At 42.9% G+C, this 20,685-nt stretch overlaps 1 non-coding gene across 1 annotated transcript; it reads left to right on the top strand.

Moving 5' to 3' along the window:
• Positions 1-4,627: 4,627 nt before the first annotated feature.
• Positions 4,628-4,731, top strand: LOC138379312 (U6 spliceosomal RNA). The gene has a single exon (XR_011232084.1). It is a non-coding gene; the product is annotated as a U6 spliceosomal RNA (small nuclear RNA).
• The last annotated feature ends 15,954 nt before the right edge of the window (positions 4,732-20,685 follow it).

The following is a 20,685-nucleotide window of genomic DNA, read 5'->3' as shown; positions in this document are numbered from 1 at the left end:
AGCAAACCTCAACAGTTGGGGTGGGGGGTACAGTAGCCTGTTCCCAGGACAGATTTTTTCCTCTTTACTCAAAGACACCTCGAGGACCTCATATTCAAGCCAGATCTATTTTGGGCAAAAAGGAGACAGGACATTTGATATCTTTATGTCTGGTAAAATCCTTCTCAAATAGCACTAGATTTTCATCTCTTCTTTGCAGTTGCTAATGGTTAAGATGTGAATTACACTACCCTCGCCTTGGTCTGTACTCTGAACCTAAGACTACATCCCCCTTTAGGCTGGGCATCTCTTTAGTTAGAACCACAATCTGAAAGGAAAATGCTTTTGATTAGAGGGGCAATTTGAAAGAAAGGACTCCATGTGCTCCAAAACTATTTCATTCCATCCGACCAACTAGCCTGGTTTCTATTTTGAAAAACATTGATTATGCACTGCAATAAACTTGCCATTTTCAGAACACTGCAAATTCTCTAAGGCAATAATATTTAGTGATTTATAGTGATATTGGTGAACTAGGGGTACCTAACTTAATTGGAGTGTGGTTTTTAAATTGCAAAGTTATGAACATTATTTAACATCAGTTTCCTCACTAATGGAGCTGTAATTGCATGCAGAGAAGGGTTTCTCAACCTCAGCACTATCAACATTTGGGCCAGATAATTCTTTGTTGGGGGATGGGGGTGAAGGGGTCCTGTGCATTGTGGGATGTTTAGCAGCATCCCTGATTCCCACCCCCAAAATGCCAGCAGAAGTTTCACTCTAGTTGTGACAACCAAAAATGTCTGCAGACATTGCCAAGACTCCCCTGGGCGACACAACCACCCCTGGTTGAGATGCATGTATGTACAAGATCTAGTGAAACAGTCTTTCCTTTGCTTGCTTTTCTGAACTATGAAAATCTTAGAGTCCAGTGAAAAATAAGAACACATTAGGTCCTGGAATGTACTATTTTGATTCTATTATTATAAAATCCTTCACTTTTCTCACTTGAGATTTTTAGAAAAACAATGAAATTTCCAAATATAGCTACAATATATAAACATTGGTCGCTGGCATGTCTCACCTCTCTGCTAATGGGTCAACAAGAACAGTACTTTTCATGAGGTTTTCCAGGAGTTTGCAGGGCCCCTTTCTGGCCTAGTTCACTGAAGCCCAGGGTAAAACTACTCATTAGCAAAGTGACTAATCTACAGGCCTATTAGTTGAAATAGTCAGCGAGGGGAAAAGAAGTGTAATGTTTCCTGTGTACTGTTTTCTCTCTCAAAGCATAATATGCAGCGGTCTAATGAGTGGCCATATCCAAGTTAATTTTACAAATTGGCAAGTTCGATCTTTGCTGTCCAGTAGTTGTTTCCAAGGTAATTAGGATTTCTATAGACCCCGAAGTAAAAGGAAAATGGTGGCGTCCCAGGCATTCTCTGCTCTAATAACTGCTTTTCTACCCCATTCTCTCCTTTCCTTTTCCCTCCTGCTTCTTCCTGACTTAGGTTTTCTTGCTATTCTGAAGACCAGCTGACCCTCCCACCCACTCCCCACCAACACCCACCAACAGGGTCCCAGCTGGAAGTGAATGGCACACTCAATTAGGATCAATTGGGGAGAGTTTAATGAAGGGACTATTTACAGGGTTTTCGGGAAATCACGAAGGAGAGTACAGCACCATGGAACAAGTAACAGCAGGGACTTGGTACAACCCCTAAGCCTGGAAGGGCAAAGAAAAGAGCAGTAACCAGAACCCAGAAGGGTGGCCGTGGGGGCAGCCATCTTGTGGGAGCTGTTTCCTACACCACACAAACCAGCAAGCTATGTTGACCTAGCAGGGAGGAGACCTAGAGAATAAATATCCCAACCTCACTCTCCCCAGCCCTCCAACTTCCTGCCACTACCTCCAACCCAACCAGAAGAGGAAAGGCAAGGGAGGCTGGTGATACAGTCCATACGGGGCAGCCTCCCTGGACATAGAGCAGAGGAGACGAGGATGGAGAATGGATCTGGGGAGCAAACGGAAGGCTTCAGCCCACTCTGTGATCCCAAGGAACATCAGAGGCCCTCAGAGTGGGAAAGGGTGTCGTTTGAAAATTCTCCCCTGGTAATTCTATGTCCCCTAGGGTTGAGACCAGCTCTCTTAAAGCATGATGGACTTCCCAAAGCCCTCTAATCCTCTCCAGAAGGTTCCATCTCCATTGCTGAACCACCCAGAAGAAATAGACCCAACTTCTACAACCACCATTCCATTCTGTGCCTTTTCCACTAACCCACTGTTTTTCTCACTTCTCCATGAGTCCACAGGAAGATCATTCACCAGTCTGTTTTCTCCTCCCTTTGGTGTTCGCAACCACTTGAACTCCATAGAATAGTCAGGTATAAAGCAAACTTTTTCCGGCTTTATTGAAGTATAATATACAAATAACAAACATTTCACTTCACACAGAGGGTCAAGAATATTCCTAGGGTGCTTCTAGGACAGGCTTTAGGAAGTGAACCTCTCAGAGTGGGAGTTGGATGGAAGTCAAGGCAAGGACTAACCGCTTTCCCCATCCAATCCTACTTATTAGAAAAGTGTGGGCATCCTTAGCAGTTTGAACAAACTTTGTGTAGGCTTCTGGGGTTTTTTTGTTTGTTGGTTTGTTGGCTTTGGTGGGCATAGTTATTTGGTTTTTTTTCTGACAAGCACTCAAAGTCACACTGCCTTCTGGAAAACGTACCATCTCAGCTTGGTTAGCACTACAAAAAAGTGAAACCCTGGAGAATAGGAGAATTCCATATCGTATACCCACCTAAATCTGCAAAGTCTCTCTCAAAGCATCCCCACTATTCAGAAATATCAGTAACAATGTGGTTTCTGGCTGACTACTAAGAGAATTTTACAGGATATGATGTGTAAGCTAATTTAAACGCAGCAATTTCTTGAACAGCAAAATAAGTAAATTTCACAAAGAAAATGCATATGGGAAAACCACTTTTGGTAGCATCAAAACACAATGGAGAAGAATAATTGGGGGGAGGATTTATAAATTACCCTACAGTTTACATTTAAATTTACAAAGGTACTTATTTTGTGATGGTTACAGCTAGATGAGTCCTTAGCATCCATTAATAAGTAAAGCATTTATTTCATAAACATACTTGAATTTCACAGCTGTTATATGTAAAACAAGAAGCCAAGTTCAACCAACTTCAATGACTTTAATTTTCAAAGAATTCAAGTTAGCTTTTATTAATGCAATTGAAGTGTAAACAGAGACAATTCCTGAATATTGGAATTATTTCTATACTTATTGTTAAGTTTTTAATTATTACATTTATACTTATATGTACATTTATTATACATAGACACATATATAATGATGCAGTTCTTGGTTTTATTTGAGAAAATTAAAATTATGTTCGAAATTATGCAGGAAGAAAAGACTTGAATTCGCTACCACAACTGAAGTTGACACAAAATGTGCTAATCCACATACTCTTCAGAATCTGCTGTGAATTTCTCATTTCCAGCCGGGCTGGCGGGGTGGGGCTGGGGAACCAAAGCCATCTATTGGCAAGAGCAGTTTTACATGTAAGTGGAGTCAGTGACTTATTATTTCAACAAATGTTAATTGAGCTTCTCCTATATGCCAGGCTCCATGCTAGGTGCTAGGAGTGTCATGTAAGCATGACAGGAAGTGTCCCGATTATATTCCAGTAGGGGAGACAGACAAAAAGTAAACAAATAAATGGTCGATGTCATTCCAGAGCAGGTTAAGCTATGATGAAAATCTCAGCAGGGTGAAAGGATTAGGAAGTGGCTGGGTGGGTGTCTATCTTAATATGACAGTCAGGGAAGGCCTCTCTGAGGAGGTGACGTTTGAGTGAGCCAGGAGAGTATCGGGAGAGTGTTCCTGGCAGTCGCAATGGCAAGTGCAAAGGCCCTGAGGTGAGAATAACCTCGATGTATTCCCAAAGAAGCCCAATGTGGCTGGTCTGGAGTGAGCAAAACATGGGATCAGAGGCAGAATCCAGATCATGCCAGGCTTTGTAGCCATGGGAAGGCATTGGGGTTTCATTCTACATGGCATGAAAAACTATTGGAGAATTTTTTTTTTTTTTTTTTTTTTTGAGACTGGGTCTCACTCTAATGCCTAGGCTAAAGTGCCGTGGCATCAGCCTAGCTCACAGCAACCTCAACTCCTGGGCTCAAGCGATCCTCCTGCCTCAGCCTCTGGAGTATCTGGGACTACAGGTGCACACCACCACACCTGGTTAATTTTTTTGTTTCTATTTTTGTTGCCCAGCTATTTTTTTCTATTTTTAGTAGAGACAGGGTCTCACTCTTGCTCAGGCTGGTCTTGAACTCCTGAGCTCAAGCGATCCTCCTGCCTCAGTCTCTCAAAATGCTAGGATTACAGGTGTGAGCCACCGCGCCCGGCCCTACTGGAGAATTTTAGGAGAGGAATGATGTGATTTAACTTGAACAGATCATTTTGGTGGCTGTACAAATGACAATGCGGCAAGGACTAAACCAAAGCGACTATGAAATAGTCCAAGCAAGAAACGACAGTGGCTTTCTACAGGGTGCAATCCGAAGCATATGGAGAAGACCCTCTTGTCCTAAAAGATCTTCCCCAGTTACCTGCCTCCCTTTCTAGAAATTCCATTGCACATATACTAAAACTGGAAAAATGCAGAGAAGGTTAGCATGGCTCCTGTGCAAGCCAGAGATTAATTTCTTTAGATTAAACATGACATTTTCAGGCCTTCCTTGAAGTTGTAGACGTGGAGCATCAGCTCAGCAGCTGCACAGTACCAGTGTTTGTCAGGTCTTCCTCGTGCCAAATCCAAGGCTTTTTGTCACCGTCCCAGCTCACAGTCTCCTGGGCAGAACACAGCAAATGGTAAATTGCCATGTGTCGGGAGGAAGGCAGGGGGCACGGAGGGAGGGGCAGGCAATTATGTCACATCTGTAGAGAACAAATTGAGGAGTCAATTGAAGCGCTGTTCAGCACCGACCAGTTCTCTAAGCTCAGTTTCTGAAAATGTTGGCCTCTGAAGATAGAATCAGTTTCTGTTAGACACCAAACCAGGCTGTCAAGATGGATCTTAGGGAATTTTAATTCCCCTTACACCCTTTCCCATCCCTACCTCCACCCCTTCTCAGGACAGGTTTATATTTAATTATACTTCTATCAGGGGGCTAAAATAAATTTATATTTAACTTTCAGAAAAAGCAAGATTTTTATCGAACCCCCATTGTGTATTAAGCAAAGGGCCCAAGGGCCACAGGGAAGCCATGTCTCCTAGAACCTCATGGAGTTTAGTGTATAGGACTGGGCCTGATTTGCTTAACCTCATGAGACCTTAACTTCCTTATCTGCAAAATGGAGATCATACTACCTACCTCATAGGATTGTTGTGAGGATGAGAGAAGAATGTGCCTTTTTTTTTTTTTTTTTTTGAGGCAGAGTCCTGTTCTGTCACCCTGGCTAGAGTGCCGTGGCGTCAGCCTAGCTCACAGCAACCTCAAACTCCTGGGCTCAAGCGATCCTTCTGCCTCAGCCTCCCGAGTAGCTGGGACTACAGGCATGTGCCACCATGCCCAGCTAATTTTTTCTATATATATTTTTTAGTTGGCCAGATAATTTCTATTTTTAGTAGAGACAGGGTCTCGCCCTTGCTCAGGCTGGTCTCAAACTCCTGAGCTCAAAGGATCCGCCGGCCTCGGCCTCCCAGAGAGCTAGGATTACAGGCGTGAGCCACCGTGCCGGCCCGAGAATGTGCCTTATACTCTGGTGCATAATAGGTTCTCAAAAATATATAACGCTGACTCCATTCCTAGAGTAGTAGGTATGTTCTTGAGTCATCCCATGCAGCAAATGGCGTTAGAGGCGTGCATAGAGCGGGCTGATTTGAACTCTCACCAGGGTGTGAAGAGCTGGCTTTGGACCCCTTCCCTAGTAGGTTTTGGTATTTAAGAGAAGCGTGGGGCCGGGCGCAGTGGCTCACGCCTGTAATCCTAGCACTCTGGGAGGCCGAGGCGGGTGGATCGCTCGAGGTCAGGAGTTCAAGACCAGCCTGAGCAAGAGCGAGACCCCGTCTCTACTAAAAATAGAAAGAAATGATCCGGCCAAATAAAAATATATATAGAAAAAATTAGCTGGGCATGGTGGCACATGCCTGTAGTCCCAGCTACTCGGGAGGCTGAGGCAGTAGGATCGCTTGAGCCCAGGAGTTTGAGGTTGCCGTGAGCTAGGCTGATGCCATGGCACTCACTCTAGCCCGGGCAACAGAGCGAGACTCTGTCTCAAAAAAAAAAAAGAGAGAAGCGTGGAAGGGCAGGTTTCCGAGGCAGGGAGTGCTGCTGAGAAGGGGAAGAACACAAAATGGCCGACAAAGTGCCCCAAAGGGCTCAACCGTGTTCACAACCAAAGGCTTGTTTGGTAAGTCTTACCGCCTGCATTCTGCGCCCAAGTCAAACATCTTGTTTTAGGCACCAAACCATAAACAAAGAGACCCTAAGCTGGTCAGAGTATTCCTTTTCTTTATTCCGTACCTGCTGGAAACAAGGAAAGCAGGGGAAGCCCAGGAATTCTGACAAATAAAAGCTCATTTTACCCTCAGTCCTGACTCCCGTGCCCCGCCCTCCTGTGGATTTCAGCTGCGGCGCAGCTTCATCCTGAGTCCCCGGGGGGTTCTGGTCAGTGGAACCCGGTTTGCCATCAGGGAGACTTTGCAAGCTGACTTCAGTCTCTGTCGGCATCTGCACTGTTTCTCATCTCCTAGAACTGGAAATAATAGTCGGGGTGGTTTGGAAACACTGAACGCTGGCTACTTCTTCAGCAGGTACTTCCTCCTTCCTCCTCCAGTCCCGTCCACCGAAGGCCCCAGTTTCTGTGGCTGGAAAGGAGGCATGGAAATTCATGGTAAAAACGGTACGGAACCTTAAACCAGTGCTTCTCAAACTTCAGCAGGCATGTGGTTCTGATGCTGCAGGTCCAGGGCGGGGCCTGAGAGTCAGCATTTCTAACGAGCTCCCCACGCGAGGCCAACACGGCTGGCCTGTGGACCGCACTTTGAGTAGCCAGGACCTAGAGGACTCAGAACTGGGCAGTGTAAGAAACAGAAATATATCTGGACCGGAAGTTAGAAAACCTGGGTCCAAGTCTAGACAATGACATTAACCAGCTGTGTGACCTAAGGGGAGTCACTTAGTCTATTTCTTCATCTATAAAAATGGATGTATTAGACTAAACTTCTATGGTCCCTTCAAATATCAGCACATGGTGACTCTTGGCCTCTCAGACCAAGTGCTGTAACGTTTGCAGTCACTTAAGTTTGGGATTTTTGGTGTCAGCCTTAGAGGTGTTTTATTTCTTCAGTGCCACTGTGAGGTCTCAGAAAAGAGTAATGCCCGAGGTCAGAAGGTGGATTTCCTCAGGCACAGATGATAGAAATTGGGGGGTTATCACATATTTCTGTCAATGGAGGATTTTCTCTAAAATCAGTAAATAACCAGTAACTACTACTAAAAAGCTGGTTATAATTTTCTTTAGATAGAAACAGCCTACATAACAATCAACAAGTGATTTGGGAAATCATACATTCTAGGCAAACATTGAAAATCATCATGTTGAGAGCACTTTATTGACATGGGAAACTGACATGACATATCATGGGTGAAAAAAATGAGAGGTTACACCACAGCATGGATATCCCAAAGAGTAGATATGAGTGTAAATAGATATTCACAGAGAAATGTCTGGAAAATGGTCACCAAAATTTTAACAGTGGTCTGGGATATGGAATTCAGGGTAGATTTTTATTTATGTTTATCTGAGTTTTAACATTGTTTTCCAATGAGCAAGTCTGAATTTTATGGCCAGAAAAAGAGCTATATGTGCTTGTTAAATTGGAACAACCCATTGGTTAAAATATGGACACTATGATTTTTGCTAGATTTGATGGTAGTGTGCACTAAATGAAGTGTGGGCATGGTTTCTTTTTGTCTGAACCGAAGGAAATTGGATCTAAGAGGCCAGGAGGACCCCACTCAACAAAGTTCTATTTCTATGGTTCATCTGAGAAGATCCTAAGGCAGAGGTGTCAATTGGGCCTGTGGTGTCATTGGTTTGGCCACATTGGCTTTTCCAGTTCTTGAGTTAGTTGCTAACATTTTCTTGTTGGGAGATTTCACAAAGCCAAGTTTCCAGCACTGGGGCTGAGCAGTCATTGAGCTCCCCTTTTAGGTGGAACAAGAAGGCTGCAGTTTGCCTCGGTCGCATGATACCTTGCTGTGTTACCACAGACAGACCTACTTCATGCTCTCACATTACCGCCTGGGCTTCTTGGGATCAGAGTTCGACACCCATGTCCGGAATGATAGCACGTTAACTTGTGCTACCCCAGAGAAGAGCCTGCATAACCTGAGACCCCCACTATTGTGACTGGAATAAACAAAAGCAGAACACACATTTCACTGGAAAAACTTAGGTGGAGCTGTTCCAAAAGTATTTCTCAGTCATGTAAATCATGGGAATGTAAAATGATGCAGCTGCTATGGAAAACAGTTCGGTGGTGTCTTAGACCATTTTATGCTGCTATAACAGAATACCTGAGACCGAGTAGTTTATAATGAACAGACGTTTACTAGCTCACAGTTCTGGGAAGTTCAGTACCAAGTTGCCAGCATCTTTCAAGGGCCTTCTTGTTGCATCATCACATGGTGGAAGGTGAGAGAGCAAGAAAGAGGGTTAGAGCGTGTTGAACTCATCTGTATATAATGGCACAAATCCCACCCATGAGGGTGGAGACTTCATGGCCTAGTCACCTCTTAAAGATCCTACCTCTTAATACTGTTATAATGGCAACTAAATGTCAACATGAGTTTTGGAGGGGACAAACATTTAAACCACAGCAGGTGCTTCCTAAATAAGTTAAATGTAGAATTACCATATGATCCAGCAATTTCACTTCTGAGTATATACTCACAAAAATTGGAGACAGGTGTTCAAATCAAAACTTGTACACTTGATTGTTACACACTGTACACATGTATCAAAAATCACATACACCCCATTAAAATTTACAAATTTATAGCAACAAAAACTCTTTTAGCAAATTTCAAGTATACAGCACAATATTATTAACTATACTCACCATGCTATACATTAGGTCTCCAGAACTTAGTCACCCTGCTTAACTAAAACTTTGTAAACTTTGACCAAATTTCCTCATTTCCCTCACCTCCCCAGCCCCTGGCAACCACCATCCTACTTACTCTTTGTTTTTATGAGTTCAACTCATTTAGATTCCACATATAAACATACTTATGCAGCATGTCTTTCTGTGTCTAGCTCATTTCACTTAGCATAATATCCTTCGATTTCATCCATGTTGTTCCAAATGGCAGAATTTCTTTCTTTTTTAGGGCTGTATAATATTCCATTATATATATATACACGAATTCATACTCCCATCTCTCAGGCCAAACTTAGCCCCTGTTCCACACCCTCAGGCAGAGTGACTCTAGATACAGCTACTCATGGCTCATACTGTGGGCTAATGCAGACCTGGGAGGCAATGAAGCTGTTTCCATCAGCAAATTTATTTTTATAGCTTCCCGTTGGCCCTCAAATTCCCTCGCTTCCTCAATCCGCAGATACATGCACATCTTCCTTGAAGAAGCCCTTTCATTCATTTTTTAGTTTATCACTGTCTTGAATATTGATTTTGATCTGATTTTATCTGTATATAAACATTTATAGAAGGAGACGGAGTAACTAGCAGGGCTCATGAGGAACTAAAACCTCTTTCAGATTTCTCTGCCCACAGCTGTCCTGCTGGAAGGACTCTGGGAAGCTCGCTCATCCTTAGGTGCTAGCGACTGATGATAGGCCAGCGTAGAATCTATTCCCGTGGTATTTGCATTTTATGAAGGAAGACAACAAAATTCTTTCTGGCCAGTTTAAACAAACAGAAAAAGAAACGTATTAAAGAATACTAGGAAAATTCCCACAGTCTTTGTCTTTTATAACGTTAAAAGTTCATAAGTACCTTTCTTTAATTAAATAAAATGTTCTTCATTGTGCATTTGTCTCATGTTCCCTTGTGACTAGATTAGGGTTATGCATCCCAGGGAGAACATTGCATAAGTGATGTGTCCTTCTCAGGGTGTCACATTTGGAGGGCCACTATGTTCATTTGTTTCTCACTGTGAATGTTAATTTTTTTTTCTTTTTTTTTTTTTGTTTTTTGAGACAGAGTCTCACTCTGTCACCCGAGCTAGAGTGCTGTGGCATCAGCTTAGGTCACAGCAACCTCAACCTCCTGGGCTCAAGCGATCCTCCTGCTTCAGCCTCCCGAGTAGCTGGGACTACAGGCATGCGCCACCATGCCCGGCTCATTTTTCTATATATATTTTTAGCTGTCCATATAATTTCTTTCTATTTTTACTAGAGACGGAGTCTTGCTCTTGCTCAGGCTGGTCTCGAACTCCTGTGCTCAAACAATCCTCCCACCTCGGCCTCCCAGAGTGCTAGGATTACAGGCGTGAGCCACCGCGCCCGGCTGAATATTAATGTTGACCACCTAGTCAGGGCATCTTCTTATTTCTCCACTGCATAGTTACGATGTTCTCCCTTTCAACTAATAAGCAACCTGTGGGGAAACACTTGAAGATCGTGTATTTATCCTGCTCCTAAAAACGTTCCAGATTAAAGGAGACTGAGAAACATGACAAGTACATACAATGCTTGATTGACCCCAGACTGGATCTTTTACTATCACTGAAAAATGCTGCAAAGAACATTATTGGATCAATTGATGAAACTGAAACACAAAGGGAAGTGAAATAAAAATATTATATCAACATTAAATTTCCTGACATTGATAACTGGACTATGGTTATATAGGGAATATCTTTTTTCTTAAGAAATGTGCACTGGACTTTTCAGTAAGTTTAAAATTATTTCCAAATAAAGAATTAAAAAAAAAAAAAAAAACAATATTCAGAAGCTCACAGACCCTCGGAGTGGCGGGGAGGAAGTAGCACAGAGAGTCAGGTTCAAACACAAGGCAACCAGGAACATTGCCCAAACCATCTCCGGTCTGCTTCAGCGAAGAGTAGACTACTGTGACTCGGCACAGACCCCGCAGCTCTCCGGGATGACAGCAGCTCTCCGGGATGACAGCGGAGACCAGATGACTGTGCCCTGTGACGAAGCAAGCACTTCCTACTGCCCTCACCAGAAAACGCGTCCCTTGTAGCACCTGTACCCATGCACTACTGACTGAAATCCAAACCTTACCCTGGTGCACCTAGGGGGAAGTAGCTCGATGGGTTACTGGGAAAGCAAATTTATGATTTTAATCTTTAAAAAGTCAGCATCCACATAGAAAGTTCTCCCAACGTAAGAAGGGTGTTCAAAAGATGCTAGGTGGCCGTAGATGGGTATGTGGAACAGTGCTGTGTGTTCGCACAGTGCTTCACTACTCACAGAGAATGGGATAATTAATTTGATCCTTGCAACAACCATGGGAGATGGGCCGGGGTGGGCCGGGGTGCGCATGTATCTTCATTACCGACATGAGGGATTTAGAGCTCTGAGAGGTTGAAGGTCATTTAAACTCCATGCTTCCAACTCCTAAGCTAGTGCTTTTCTAGTGGTATTCATAAGTGCTGATTTCAATATGCCAACTAAGTACAGAAAGTGACCCTAGATTGGACACTGGAAGGAAAAAATGTTATAAAGGATGTTATTGGGACAATTAGTAAAATTTGAATAGAGCCTATATGTAGAAAATAATATTGTGTCTACCACTACTGACTTTCTTGACCTTGCTAATCATACGGTTACTTCATAAGAGAGAGTCCTTGTTCATAATAAATGCATGCCAAACTATTCGGGGTAAAAGGTCATCATGTCTACAACTTATTCTCAAATGGTTCATTAAAAGTTATATATGTATATACGGGGAAGCAAATGTAGCAGAATGTTAATACGTAAATCCAGGTGAATGGTATACAAATATTTGTCATATTGTTCTTGCTACTATTCTGTAGGTATTAAATTTTTCTAAATAAGAAGTCTAAAAATACTAGAGAAAAAATATAACTTTCAGATAAAATCAAGTTGTCTCTTCTGTTGCACATGTCACATAAAACCATAGTTATCTTGGACAGTGTATAAGAAAATGACAGAATTGTAATTCCTAACAGATTTATTAGTTGCTTCATTTCATCACCACGCAGGAAAAATATCCCTTCTTGTATTTATTTAGCATAGTCGAGTGAATTTAATAGGCAGGCTTGCTCTGCTGGGACCAGTTGTAGTTTTCATAGAATACAATGGAATGTTCTATTATGAGGCCCTGAGGGAAGGGAAGAGTCCTCATGATCCCTACTGCCTTGTCAAGAGCAGGGAAGACCTTGGAGGGCATAGCTGTGTAGTATGCGGAGGGACACTGGGTCCTAGGGACAGGGGCTCTAGCTTTGCCAGAGTCCCATGACCCAAATGTATCTTGGAAGCACCAGAACCGCTGGACTTGAAAGAGACCTGGGACCCCATCCCGCATGGGAAAATGGTCGATGACCATAAAACAACTGCACAGCACTGAGGCAGAGAAGAGTCAGTAACTGAGTTCAAATTTTCCTCCACCATGGCAAGATGGGTGCCCAAAATTGAACTTAAGCTAAGGTGAATGATAAAACTTTTTTTTATGTTTGAATTTTTGGACTGAGTCATTCCTAAGTAGCATGTATGGACATGTGCGATAAACTAAGCCCTTTCTATTGATTGTCTCATTTTGTCTTCACAACTCTATGACTTAGACAAAATAATCCCCATTTTACAGCTGGGAAAACTGAGGCTTAGAGGGATGAATAACTACTTGCCCAAAGTAACACAGCAAGTAACTGGTGGAGCCAGGATTTGAACCCAGGCAGCCTGACTCCAGCATATAGGTTCTCAGCCCCTCTACCATGCTGTTGGGTGGCTACCCGTCTACCCACCAGGCCAGTCTTCCCTGTGCAAGTCCCACTTCTAGCTCCCAGCCTGCAGAGTAGGACCTGTGATTTATTAAAGGAAGATGCTGTTCTGTGGTGTAACAGAAATGTAAGAAGCCTATCCCAGCTCAACTGAGCACAAGAAAATTATTCATTCCATCCCTTTCAATAGGCAGCCAAACTTTCCATACTGCAGATGACTAAAAGATAGAGCTGATTGTGCCCAGGAGGGCGTGACTCTCCTGCCAAATGTCCTGGCTGGTGATGCTGTCCTCTCCTGCAAAGAGTGAGGTTCTTCCAAACAACATTGGTGTTCTCCATTTCCCCCATGGACGTGTGACTTAGTCAGGTAAGGCTGCCAAAGTCGCACTCTGTGCCTCACCCAGGGCCTCAAAAGAGCTGGTCCTGTGCTAACGGCAATTTGTGGAACATAATTAACTGCAGATTCCTTCTGGACATGCTTAAGCTCCTTGATGCCTCAGATGTGTGGCCAGCATGGAGCTCTCCTTGGCAGTGCGAATCCTTCCGCCTCCAGCTGGAGAGGAGGTCCAGATGACAGGAAACCAAGGGCATCGCTCCGGTTGAGCTTGGCTTTCCCAAGGTTTGGTGGGGCAGGCTTACATACGTGAATGGGGCTTTGGGGAGCCTACCCTTACAGCAGATCCAAACCGCACGGATCACAGCGATCTATGGAAAATCACGTCTTCCTCATGAGCTGACTACATGTTAGCAATAGTCTCCCTTTGGCTCAGTGGCACTCTGGGTGGAAAAATAATGCAAAGAGCCTTCTCCTTCAGACAAAGGAACAACCTGGTCAGCAAAGCCCATGTCCGGGAACCTAAAGGAAAGGCCTTCCCAGGACACATTTGTTTTCTGTCCAGAGAAGCACCATAGGCTTTGCTTCTGCTACTGTAGTGTCTCCAATTATATTTATTATCTGTTACTATCAAATCATAAAACTGATATGGATATAGCTACCTATAAATTTGATTCTTCTCCAAGCCCTAAGACATAGCTGTCATATGTCCCTTTCAGATAAGTAACCAAGTTAATATAGCCCAAAATAATTTTAATTTTAATCAAGGTAAAATCCAAGTTAAAAGAAGACATTCAACAACATGGACAAATCTCGTAGATATGAAATCAAACGAGAGAAGCCAGACGAGAAAGAGCACATACTATATGATTTCATTCATATGAAGTTCAAGGGTTAGGGTTAAGGTTAAACAGGTGAAACTAATCCATAATGAAGACCTCAGAACAGTGGTTACCTCTGGGAGGGTGGTACTGACTGGAAAGAGGCAGGAGGGAGCCTTCGGGGATGCTGGAAAGTTCTATTTCTTGATTTCAGTGGTAGTTCCACAGGCATAAACATATGTAAAAATTCATCGAGCTGTACTCTTAAGATTTGTGCGATTTACTATACTTAAATTATCTCTCAAAAAAGAGGTCACAATTTTAACAAAAATCCTATAGAAAATTTAAAAAGCTGTTTTAAAGATGCAAAGTCCCAAATTAATAATCAGCCTTTAGGTGGGTGTGAGCAAATAGTTTTAGAGCAGTTACCATAAAAATGTAGTTGAGCTGTACTTGTTCTTTATGTTGACATCATAAAGTTGCCTTTAAAAAGAAAACAACAAGCCAGGCACAGTGGCTCACGCCTGTAATCCTAGCACTCTGGGAGGACAAGGCGGCAGGATAGCTCGAGGTCAGGAGTTCGAGACCACCTTGAGCAAGAGCGAGACCCCGTCTCTACTAAAAATAGAAAAAATTAGCCGGGCATAGTGGCGCATGCCTGTAGCCCAGCTACTTGGGAGGCTGAAGCAGGAGGATCGCTTGAGCCCAGGAGTTTGAGGTTGCTGTGAGCTAGGCTGATGCCACGGCACTCTAGCCTGGGCAACAGAGCGAGACTCTGCCTCAAAAAAAAAAAAAAAAAAAGAACAAAAATCCAAAGAAGCTTCCTGAAACCTTGAAAGGTTTGCTTCAGTAGTTCCAAGGACTATTAACTTGTAAACTTGGAATTGTGAATGTTTCTTATAGGAAGTTACATTTGTTAGAATGTTGACTTAAAATGGCACCCTCTGATTGCTATGAGTAGTTGATTTTACTCAACCACCTTTGACTGCCTGGATGGCCAGGACTGCGATGAAATTCTAAATACAGTCATATGTCCCTTAGCGATGGAGAGACATTCTGGGAAATGAATCAATAGGCAGTTTGGTCATTGTGCGAACATGCTGGAGCAGCAGTCCCCAACCTTTGTGGCACTAGGGACTAGTTTCCTGGAAGACAATTTTTCCATGGGATGGGGTGGGGGGTGGGGGGCGGGCAGAGCTCAGGCGGTGACGTGAGCGAAGGGGAGCAGCTGTAAATGCAGATGAAGCTTCGTGCTTGCCGGCTGCTCACCTGCTGTGCCCTGCCCCCCATTTTCTAAGTTTCAGGGAAGACAATTTTTCCATGGAAGGGGGGTGGTGCGGTGGATCTCTGCAGCCCGGTCCCTAACACCCTATCAGGCCACAGGCTGGTACTGGCATGTGGCCCAGAGGGTTGAGGACCACAGTCATAGAGCCTATGTACACAAACCTAGGTGGTGTAGCTAGGTTTGTAGCTAGGTACTACACACCTAGGCTGTATGGTAAGGCCTGTTGCTCTTACGCTACAAACCTGTAGGGAATGTCGCTGTACTGAATAGTGTAGGCAATTGTAACGCAATGGTGAGTATTTGTGCCGTAGTCATTTCCCAGCTCCATTCTAATTGTACGGGACCACTGCTGTATCTGCAGTTCATCCTCGACCAAATGTCATTATGTGGTGCATGGCTGTAATTCAATCTGTCCAGAAAAGACCATGCACTTCTGGGAATTAAGAGCATAGTTAAAGGCATCTGTCCTGGAAAAGACATTTAGAAGGTAAATACCATGACAAAACAGATTAACGTAAAACACAAAAGAGAACCCTAAAGCTGAGGGCTGAGATAACTAGTCCAGGGTTGCAGGGCTACCAAGGAGCTTAGGCTTCCTGGTTCCTGACTTCATAGTCTTGCCATTGTCCCACGGCTCCTCCAATTTTTTTAAAATCCTGTTTTATGTCTAAAACGGATATGTGCATAGAAAAAGGTCTGCTTCAGTGTAATAAAATTAAATATTAACAAGAAAAGGATGCCCACACCCCCCAAAAAGTGTCTTTATCTGGAAGTTTAAAAACACATTTCTCCTTAATTTTTGGGTTAAAGAGGACCTTAAAGTGAAAAGAGTCTATTTCTAAAGAAACAGGAAAACTACATAGCAAAATGTGTGGGGTGTGGCCAAGATGATCATTAGACTAAAACACAATATTCAAACTGAGAAATATAGAAAGTAGATATTTTCGATTCTGGGAACAAGAAAATGAAAATAAACCTGAAGAGATACAGAAGGAAAGAAAGAAATAAGAAACAAGTTGAACATGATAAAAGAGGAACTAAAGTAAAAATCAGTAAGGCCAAAAACTGGGTCTTTGGCAACCCAAATATATAGATGAGACAAACTTTTGGGAAATCTAATCAACAACAAAAAGGACTAAGAAACCAATAAGCACTATTAAATAAAAATGGAGATAACTTACAGATAATAAATTTGAAAACATATAAAATGGATACTTGCCTGGGAAAATAGGAGTTATCAAAATTAGCTCCCAAGAAGTAGAAAATGTGACCAACCATAGCTACAGTAGTGCTCCAAGGAGGGGCACCCACCCTGCAGGGAGGAATGTTCTGTCACTTTGGTTAGCAGCACCAGTGCATGGTGATGATAAAATGCAGATTGACTGACATTTATAGAGAATGTGCCCCGTTATTGCCTGCACCTAGAGCAGACCTCACCTATGGCTGCCCTGTCCTCCTGCTTCACCACTACATAGCTACTGAAAAATTTTTTTAAATAGTCGAAGATTCATTCCTCAAAGAGACACCAGGCCTAGATGGTTTAATAGATGACCTTAACCAAGCTTTGAGCAAACAAGTAAACCCAACGTTATGCAAACTGTTCTAGAACACAGTAAACTAAGTGTATCCATCTCATTTTTTTTTTTTTTTTTTTTTGAGACAGAGTCTCACTCTGTTCCCCGGGCTAGAGTGCCGTGGCGTCAGCCTAGCTCACAGCAACCTCAAACTCCTGGACTCAAGCAATCCTCCTGCCTCAGCCTCCCAAGTAGCTGGGACTACAGGTATGCACCACCATGCCTGGCTAATTTTTTCTATATATATTTTTAGCTGTCTATAGAATTTCTTTCTATTTTTAGTAGAGACGGGGTCTTGCTCAGGCTGGTCTTGAACTCCTGACCTCGAGCGATCCTCCCGCCTTGGCCTCCCAGAGTGCTAGGATTACAGGTATGAGCCACTGCGCCCGGCCCCCATCTCATTTTATGACCTAGCAAAAACCTGATACCCAAACTAGACTAACACAGCACAAGAAAAAGAAAGCTGTAAACCAATCACTTATTGGTGCAAATACAAAACTTGTAAATAGCAGCCAAAATCCAACAATGTGTTATGAGACTATTCAAATGAATAAACAAAGTATATCCAAGGAATGCAAGGATGGTTGAAAATAAGAAAATATATTAACATGGTTCACAATGTATTAGTTGAAAAAAAAAACAGCATCTCAATAGTTGCTTAAAATAGTTGGCAAAATTTAACATGATTTTAAAAAAAACCAGAAAACTATGAATAGAAAAAAAGGGTCTTAACTTGATTAAGAACATTTATCATAAACCTCCAGCCAGCGTCATGATCAGTGGTGATACAAGTATTCCCCCATTTTATCAGTTATAATGCTTTCAATTGCAAATAAAATTAATCCATCTGTTTTTTAAAAGATACGGAAAGTATTTTTGCCTGTGTATTAGGGTTCTCCAGAGAAACAGAACCAATAGGATATGTGTGTTGTGTGTGTATATGTGTGTTTGTGTGTGTGTGTGTGTGTGTGTGTGGAGAGAGAGAGAGAGAGAGAGAGATTCATTTCTAGATTTCTTAACATGTCCCTTCCAATTCTGGAGAGGAAAGGGCAGGACAAGGGTTAGCTGCAGCTGGTCAATTCCTTCAACTTAAGCAAATAACCCCTAATGGGCAAATGGTCAGGAATTGAGATGTTAATCAGGAAACATTATCTGGAAACTAGATCTAGATGGGCTATTGAACCCTGCCACCCGACGTACAGAGCTGGGTGTGTCACTACTTGTCAATAACTAGAATGACCAGACCCAGGGTCCCCCACATACGCACAGGGAGTCCTCCATCCGTGGATGAGGAAAGGAAGCCTCTCTGACAACCCATTTCAGTTCTCTGGACCTGCTCGCTCATTTGTGAAGTGGGAAGCTTGGCTTGGATCGAGCCTCAGCTCCCCTCCTGCTCTAAAAAGTTATGATTCTTTCATCCTGTAAGAAGACAAGCTGCAAGTGTCATTAGTTTATTTGAAAAATACTGAGTGGGCATCTACTGTGTGTCACTGTGGAGCCAGGGTGGCCAACACTGTCGTGTGCCAACAGTGATAGCCTTGGCGCTCACCATTCCTGTGCCCACTGGTGGCTTCTTCCTGCAAGCACCTGTCACTGTCCCGCTAGGGGCTTTGTCTGGCTGTAGGAACATGCTCAGCCAGCTCACAAGGAAGGCCAGAGTGGCAGGGGTGACCCCGGAAGAGGGAGCAGGAGGGTCAATACCCCAGCGTCCTCTCCCTTCGGGTGGACAACTGTGAGGTGTGTTCCACACTCTGTCCTGGAGCTTCTCAGGGATATGAAGCCCCAGTGGCCCACAGAGGTTACCTGCTCCTTAACCTAACTCGTATTGGCTCCTTTTTCTTCCCCGGCTCACGTCCTCACTCCCTGACTGGTGCTTCTCCCAAACAAACTACTTGCGCCCAAACCTTCTCAAGATGTGCTGTTGGGGAGCCCCACCTAAGACAGCTAGTGACAATGAGAGACACCACGAAGTGTACAATGTACCTCTACCCACAACCAGCTGACCATGCAGTTAATTGGGTTTTTGTTGTTGTTGTTGTTGTTGATTTTTTTGAGACAGGATCTGGCTCTGCTGCTCGGGCTAGAGTGCCGTGTCTAGGGTGCAGTGGCATCATCATAGCTCACTGCAACTTCACACTACTGGGTTGATGGAGTGAGGGGACAGGACTCTGTGGCTTCAGGGGAATCTCAAAAAGGTAACCAATTAGGACCAGAAAGAGCCACCGGTGGCAGGAAGGCCAGCTTGGCTGCTTCTCAGGTCTCCTAAGTGAGCTCTGGCCACAAATGTGTCTGGGCTGCAGATCACAAGGCTCTCACTTCCGCCTCCCCGGGCTGCTGGTCCAGCTCAGCCTTGGGCTGAGTGAGAAGCCCTGTCCTGGGCCGAATCCTGAGGGGACCAGGCTCCTCTGGGTGACCAACCTTTTGAATTTGAAACCCAAGTTCTAGAACATTGAAGTTACTGAAATACTTTCAATGGCTTTTGAAAACACAAACCTAATCTTCTTACTAAATTTCTTCCTTTTTCAAAATAAACTTTGCTAATTTTTCTTATCTTTTAATTCACTTTTCAAAAAAAGATCTCAACTTGAAGGTATTTAAATTAATATCATTGCTATTTCAGTCTCAATCACATTTTCCTGTACATTTCATCCTACCTGTCCAATTGCAGGATACAGAATTCTCAAGAATAGCACTCAAAAGCCCTAGATGTTTATTCTATTCATATTTTCTTTCACCATTCATTTGATCTTCACTGACCTCTCATGGTTTTATTCATTCTTCCTTTATTTAATATTTATTGAATTCCTACTATGTATCAGCTACTGTAGAAGAAGCTGAGTAGATTGAAAAATTAGATTATTTGGTTTCTGCCCAAGAGGATCTGCTAGTGGTGGGAAGAATGTACAAACAAGTCATCAAAATGCAAAGAATAAGTATAATTCAGATATATTGAAAGCACTGAAAATGTACGTATTAAATTTTAATTTACACGTTAACTTGCTAAGTAAATTAATTTTATCACCACATATTTCTTAATATTGCCTTTTGCTTAAATTCCCAGAGCATTCCATGAACATGTGGCAACTTTTGTTATTTCTTATGTTACACTACCACCCTATAGAATTTTCATGTAACTGCAGGATGGACTTTTTTCTCATTTCTTGTGTTAGAGTGCCATCGCGTGGACTTTCTGTGTAATTGCAGGACGTGATTTTTATTTCTTGTGTTGGAGTGCCATCTTGTGGCTAATTTCTGTAATTGCAGAACAGGGATTTATTTATTTATTTATTTATTTATTTATTTATTTATTTATTTTTAAGTTTTCTTAAGTTAGAATGTCCCCTGTGGAATTTTCACGTAATTGCAGGACAGGATTTTATTCCTCGTGTTAGAACGCCCCCTATGAGGTTGTCATGCAATTGCAGAGCAGATATTTTTCTTACTGATCAGGTTAGAATGCCATTAGAATTTTCACGTACTTGCACACAGATATGTTTTCCTTATTACTCCGTTTACAACGCCCCTGATGGAATTTTCCTGCGATTGCATATCACATATGCTTTTCCTACTGCAGTGCTCAGGTTAGAATGCTGCCAGGCGGAATTGTCAGGTAATTGCAGAACAGAAATATGTTTTTCCTACAATAGTCCCCCATTATCTGCAAGGTTCCAAGCTCCTCAGCAGATGCCTGAGACTGAGACTAGTACTAA

The sequence above is a fragment of the Eulemur rufifrons genome, chromosome 30 (genome assembly GCF_041146395.1).
Source record: "Eulemur rufifrons isolate Redbay chromosome 30, OSU_ERuf_1, whole genome shotgun sequence".
In the NCBI taxonomy this organism is placed as follows: domain Eukaryota; kingdom Metazoa; phylum Chordata; class Mammalia; order Primates; family Lemuridae; genus Eulemur; species Eulemur rufifrons.
This window is presented reverse-complemented; position numbering and strand designations above follow the sequence as displayed.